Below are 6,419 nucleotides of genomic sequence, written 5' to 3' on the forward strand. Positions count from 1 at the left end.
TTTTCGAAAGCAGTTTGGTCACTCGCAGTAAAACAGAGGGCAGCCTGACTCATCAAATGCTACCCCCTCACTATGGGACTGAGGTATTCTGGGCACCATGCTCCATTCAGGCCTTGTCACTAGCAGAACCAAACAATCTCTCAGAAGTCTGCACCCACTGCCCGTGAGTGGGCAGCATTAATGACCACCCAGCAAAAGACTTAATTGTCAATTACCAGCTGAGGTGCAGATGGAGCCCTAGGCCTTGGAATGGAGCTTCTTTTCTCTTTCCAGGAGCTTCTTTCTCTTAATTAGCAATTAGGCTGCAACATTTTAGTACCAGCAGGCAGGGTTTGAGGAAAGACTAGGGGAGGGAGAGGAAAGACAAAGTCAGCACTCTGGGGGTGTCGAAGCAGAGGAAGACAAGAGGGCAATTTAAGGATGTTCCCTCCCATGGGCACTGGAGTGGGGGAAGGGGCCACAGTGGTGCCTTGAAGTGTTTGAGAGGTTTGTTTTTTGTTGTTGCTTCTCCATTTAATTTTTTTTAATTTTTAATTTTACTTTTTTAAAATTTTAATATAATTTTTAAGGTTAATTTTCATTTAGTTACTATAAAATATTGGCTATATTCCCTGAGTTGTACATCCTTGAGCCCATCTTATACCCAATAGTTTGTACCTCCCACTCCCTCACCCCTTTATTGCCCCCGCTACTGGTAACCACTAGTTTGTTCTCTGTATCTGAGTCTGCTTTTTCATTATATTCACTAGTCTGTTGTATTTTTTTAGATTCCACATGTAAGTAATCTCATACAATATTTGTCTTTCTCTGTCTTGACTTATTTTACTAGGATAATGGCCTCCAAGTCCATCCATGTTGCAGCAAATGGCATTATTTCATTCTTTTTTATGACTGAGTAGTATTCCATTGTATATATATACCACATTTTCTTGATCCATTCATCTGTTGATGGACACTAAGTTTGCTTCCATGTCTTGGCTACTGTAAGTAGTGCTGGGATGCATGTATCATTTCAAATTAGTGTTTCTGGTTTTTTCCGATATACACCCAGGAGTGGAATTGCTGGGTCACTGTGGTAGTTCTATTTTTCATTTCTTGAGAGAACTCCATACTGTTTTCTGTGGTGGCTGCACCAATTTACATAAAAAAGAACAAGTTTTTAAAAGCAGTTATTTAGGGAGACTCTCTGAGTCCCCACAGCAATGAAAGCAGATGATAACAAGTCTCATGCTTGTGCTTGTGTTAAGGACCTCCGCCATCACAGGACACATTTTGATTGTATTAAGTTCCTTGGGAAGGACTTTGGGTTTTAACCAATTCACGTTCTAGGACCCTTGTTTAGTTGAAAAGTGTCAGGAAAGCTTGGTGGGCCACACACCTGATGGTTTCACTGCCATCTTCATCACCCTCGAAGTGAAAGGAAATGATCGAGCCCTTAAGGCCTGACAGCACCCACGCTCAGTCACAAGGAGCTTTAGCCAACCACCTGTCCTTTCAAGTCTCTCACTTTCTCAGTAAGTGTCTCCCAAGCATAACCTGCCTCAGCTAATCAGCCATGTTTTCCAAAAGGTAAACAAGCTATTCTCTCAAATTACGGTAACTTACTTCCAGCACTGGACTTTAAACCCCACATACCGCCTCCCCATGAACACATTAGATTCTGCATAGTTTCTCCCATGAGTGGTCCCTCTGCAGGCACAAATGGTGCAAACACTGGGGGATTAAAGCCTTACCTTTGAGGAAGAAAGGGATTGAGGGCCCAAGAGAATATGCAGTAAGTCTAGGCTCGCTTACAGGAAGAGCAGACAGCCCATTAATTAGGGAAAATATCAAGACACTTTGCTCACGTCCAGTGGGCAGTAAGTGGATTTCCACCTACTGCACCCTGCTTATGGGAATCTATTTACGATCTCCCTCATTCACAGATTCAACCGGGTTTGCAAATTTGTTTTAATTGTAGCTAACAGTCACACTCACCCCTTTTGTCTTTTCTTGTGTTTGATCTTCGACCCAACTGTCCAGTACCTTTTTAATTTTAGCGTCTTTAAGCTAGGACTTAGAATGACTTTTCACTAACACAGAGACAATAGGACATTCTCTTAATTGAGGAAAAGAGACACAGGAACCAAGCCATCTATACTAGATTTTCATATAAGTTGAGGGGCCAGAGAGAGGGTACTGTAATTCTGGTCATAAGCTATTTCTAAAGGACCAGTTTATTTTAGTTTTGGATAGAGTATTAAAAATCCTTGTGCAGAGCTCCAACCAATTATTTTATTCATTCAAAAAAAAATTGGGGGGGTTTCTCTCAAAAGCTTCTAGCCTAGTAGACAGAATAAGCTGCTTGTAAAATCCCAACTCGATAAACAGAATTGCCTTTTAATAAATGGTGGCCATATTATCAGAGAAAATAAATTTGGAAGGTGTATTCAATCACTGAGTAAATCTGCTTAGTGCAATACTCCTGCTCAAAGTTCATTTGTTTACACAGTGAATGCCTTTCTGATACTCTTACCTCACCCAGTGATTTAGACAAGGCATGTGCTCAGTTCTTTCTTTTTATTAATAGTAAAGCTACTTGGAACTCCAAAAGGGGAAATGAATGGGTACCAGGGAAATATTGCAGAAAAGAGCATGCGCTCACACTCAGACACACCTAGTCACAACCCAACTCTGTCATTTACCTAGCTGAATGAATATATGCACAATTTTTCATCTCTCTGAACCTCAGTTTCTCATCTGTAAAAAGAGGCTTTTGTCTGAAGTAAAAATTACATAGAACAGTGTTCGTAATGTGGCAGATGTCAGTGAATGAGAGCTTGTGTGATTGTTACATTGCCACTCTATTCAAGTGGGTGGGCCAAGATTTCACTTTGGGTACATTTTTTTTTTTTTTTTTCGCAGCCTGACTGTGGTCAGGACCCAAGCAGTGGAAACTAAAAGGATCAATTCTTAATTCCTTGCTTTTCGGACAACATAAAGGCTGAGGGAAACTAAACATTCGCCAGTGGGTTGGATCCACATTGTACGATCTATCCTTTCTGCAGGAGTGCCAGCCCATGGGGGTGCCAGTGTCCCATTTCAGACCATCTGCACAAACGAGAGAGATGAACGCTAGCACTTGAGAATGAGAAAGCAATGGGACCAGGAAGGAGAAGTCTGGTCCATCAGAAAGGGAAGAGGGGAAGTCACGGAAAGGACGAGATAGGGAAGCAGTGGCCCCCAGACACCTCCAGTCTGTGGATACAGAACTCTCCTGCTAGCTGCCTGAGGTTCATTCTGCCTTTGCAAATCCTAACGAAAAGGAAAAACACAGCGTTCCATCTGCCAGACCACATCCATGACCACAAGCTTTATTCACTTACTCATTTATCTCCATTATCACAGGAGGTCCTCCAAGCCTCAGTATAACCAGCTGGCTCCCCCAGGTGGTTGGTGCTCTTTGGACCCGTGTGCAATGGCAGATGATCCTGAGTTTTTCCGATTAAAATTAAATATTGCCCCACTAAAGAAGAGACTCATTGTGGAGACTTTTGTATGTATGTGTATGTGTCAAAATGTACATAACATAAAACTTACTGTTTTAACCATTAGTGTACAGTTCTATGGCATTAATTACATGCACACTGTAGTGCAACCATCACCACTATCCATCTGCAGAGCTTTTTCATCTTCCCCAACTGAGACTCTGTACCCATTAAGCAGTAACTCCCCACTTCCCCCTTGCCCTAGATCCTGGCAGCCTCTACTTTACTTTCTGCCCCTCTGAATTTTACTCCTCTAGGTACCTCATATAAATGAAGCCATACAGCATCCTTTCGGTGACTTGTGACTGGTTTATTGAGGACATATTTACCATATGTCCTCAAGGTTCATCCATGTTGTAACATCCACGTCAGAATTTCCTTCCTTTTTAAGGCTGAATAATTGCATCAACTTTTAAGTGAAGATAATTCCAGTATCAGTTGATGGCCTCACATTTGAGCCTTGCTATAAAACTTCACACTTAACAAGGCCTTAAAAACCGAATTATTTCGTTAGGATAAAACTAGTTGAAAATGTTACTGAGCGTTCATTGTAACGGGTGGCCAGTAACAAATGTATGGATTTCTTTTCATGAAAATTGTCTTCATACGGTGGTATCTTAAGCTGGAAACTAGTTACTGGCGTCCTTGCAAAGAGACAGTATTATTTGATTAGCACTTCCGTGTGTAGAGACATTCAGGAAAGTCACAGTCTATGATTCCTGGCATCTGAGTGATAAGGCACATAAACAGAGGTCCACAGAAAACTCCATACCTCAAGGCTGCTCACTGGAATAACACATCAAAAACCACATGGCTGATTTTTCATCCAATGTCCCTCCTCTCTTCTGTTACTATTCACCCTTGCTAAAAAGGTGTGTCGCAGTCACATCATAATCTAGCTACTTATGTGTTTATTAATTTACTTAGTCTACACATTATTTGGCTCTAATCACTAAAGAAACATTACAAGGTACAACAGAAAGCACAGAATTTCTGCCAGAGACATGAAGCTCCTCTGGCTGTGCAAATCTAAAAGATGTTATTATCTGAGTCTCAACCATTTTTAGTAGTTGTGGATGATGTAATCAATGTTTACCTATTCTAGATGATTTCGTTAAAGTTTATTTATAACTTAGACTTGTTGACACAACTCAGCCTGCAATGTCACTGAGAGGTGAAACAAGTAGAGTAAACCATTCACTTGTAAATTTTTAAATTTACAAGTATTAATTTTTAAGCTGTGTCATCAACTGCTGAGACATCTTGAGACCCTCCTTTTCTCAGTGTCCTTTGAACTACTGTAGGATGAGATGAGAAAGAAAGTAAAAGGGGAATGAAAAAGTCTTGATCATGGGAGAAAGATAACATGGACATGATAATAATGGATGAAGACACCAGAAGGAAGAGCTCGGAGGGTGAGGTGGAGAACAAAATATTGACCCCTGAAGTTCGTGCTAAGAGTGATTTTTTCCCTAGGAATTCTGTATATCATGCCTGTCATAAACATTCAGCTTCATTGTGCAATAAAGACAGATGACAAGAATTTGCTGCCCTAACAACCAAAGAAATGCAACTTGACTACATCCTTGGAATCTGCTTTCTTGGTTTCCAATGTGCAGTGGAAAACTTGTGCCTGCAAGGGCTGGGGGCAGTTGTTTGTGTAACTAATTGAACATCTACATAAATATGAAAACCAGGGCAGGTCCTCTGTTCTCATCTGTTCTAAAGCCAGAGCCTGCTCCCAAGTAAAGAGGCGTGCAGACTTGAGGGAGATGCACAGTTTAGCTGTCTTGCACTGACTCTCTTACATAAGCTTCAAGGTTATGAGATTTTCTCCATTTTGTTTCCAAATGACAGGAGAAAAAAAAATGTGTTTTATGAGTCACTTATCAGGGAAGAAAAATGTTTGGGAAGGTTTTAGGTTGGAGACAACTTTTGCAGATCAGAGGATGGTGGGAGATGTGAAGAAAAGACTGAAGACAGAGAGACTGGGAAAGGAATATCCCGAGGAAAGATTAAGAGCATTGTAGAGTTGACAATGGCTAAGAAAAGAGACTAACTTTCTCAGAGACAGAAGACAAGTGAACAGTCAAGAAGAAGGTATCAAGAAACTTTGACACTGAAATAAAAAGGATGCTGGGGAAACTCAGAATCTTATCAGCAGTTTAGGTAGTGAGGTCACATTCTGAGAAAGAATGACGGAAGGATGGGTGGGACTTGGGTCTTGGAACCGTTGGCCTTGCCCAAATGAGGAAAGCAAGAGAGAAAGCTAGACGAATGAAAGGATGATCAAGCAGCCTAGGGCATCACCTGGGGTGACCTAAACTCATTTTGGGGCATAAGAAGCTTGTGTTTGGAGTGGGCGCTTGAAATCTCAGAGATGGGGCAATTCCCAAGTGACGATTACGTCTAAGGTGGCACTTTGCACCAAGAGAGGCCATTATAGTTGAGCAGATCAAGAAAGTACAAGGCCAAGCTGTCAGTGCCACCTACTGGCTTATGGAAGCCAATAAGGAAGCAAATCAGATGCAGAGGGGAATTTAAAATTTTCATGGTAATATCTGAGTAACCCTTGCTTGACCTAGCCACGCACCATCTGCACTTACAAAGGAGACTCTGGGTGTAGATACAGGATAACTCTAAGTAGCATTCCATTTAGCAGAGCAAGGTGTACTTAGTTGAAAATCCTACCCTAGCACTGACTCTAATACATTGTGGAGATTAAGATGGATGGGTAACAAGAGTTGGGAGAACCAAACCACTGTGTCAGTTCCTTTGGCAGGGATGCCAAGGCAAAGTAATGGCCTTTGCCTCTAGGTCTAGCAGAGTCCAGCATATGCCCTTATTCTTTTGTTTTAGACTTTAACCCAGACTGTCCAAGGATGTCAGACA

At 41.5% G+C, this 6,419-nt stretch overlaps 1 protein-coding gene across 3 annotated transcripts in view; it reads left to right on the plus strand.

Annotated features, from left to right (window-relative positions):
• PCSK5 (proprotein convertase subtilisin/kexin type 5) overlaps nt 1–6,419 on the plus strand; it is a 413,713-nt gene that overhangs the window by 312,466 nt on the left and 94,828 nt on the right. The window lies entirely within an intron of this gene.

Source organism: Camelus ferus, chromosome 4, assembly GCF_009834535.1.
Source record: "Camelus ferus isolate YT-003-E chromosome 4, BCGSAC_Cfer_1.0, whole genome shotgun sequence".
NCBI classification, from domain to species: domain Eukaryota; kingdom Metazoa; phylum Chordata; class Mammalia; order Artiodactyla; family Camelidae; genus Camelus; species Camelus ferus.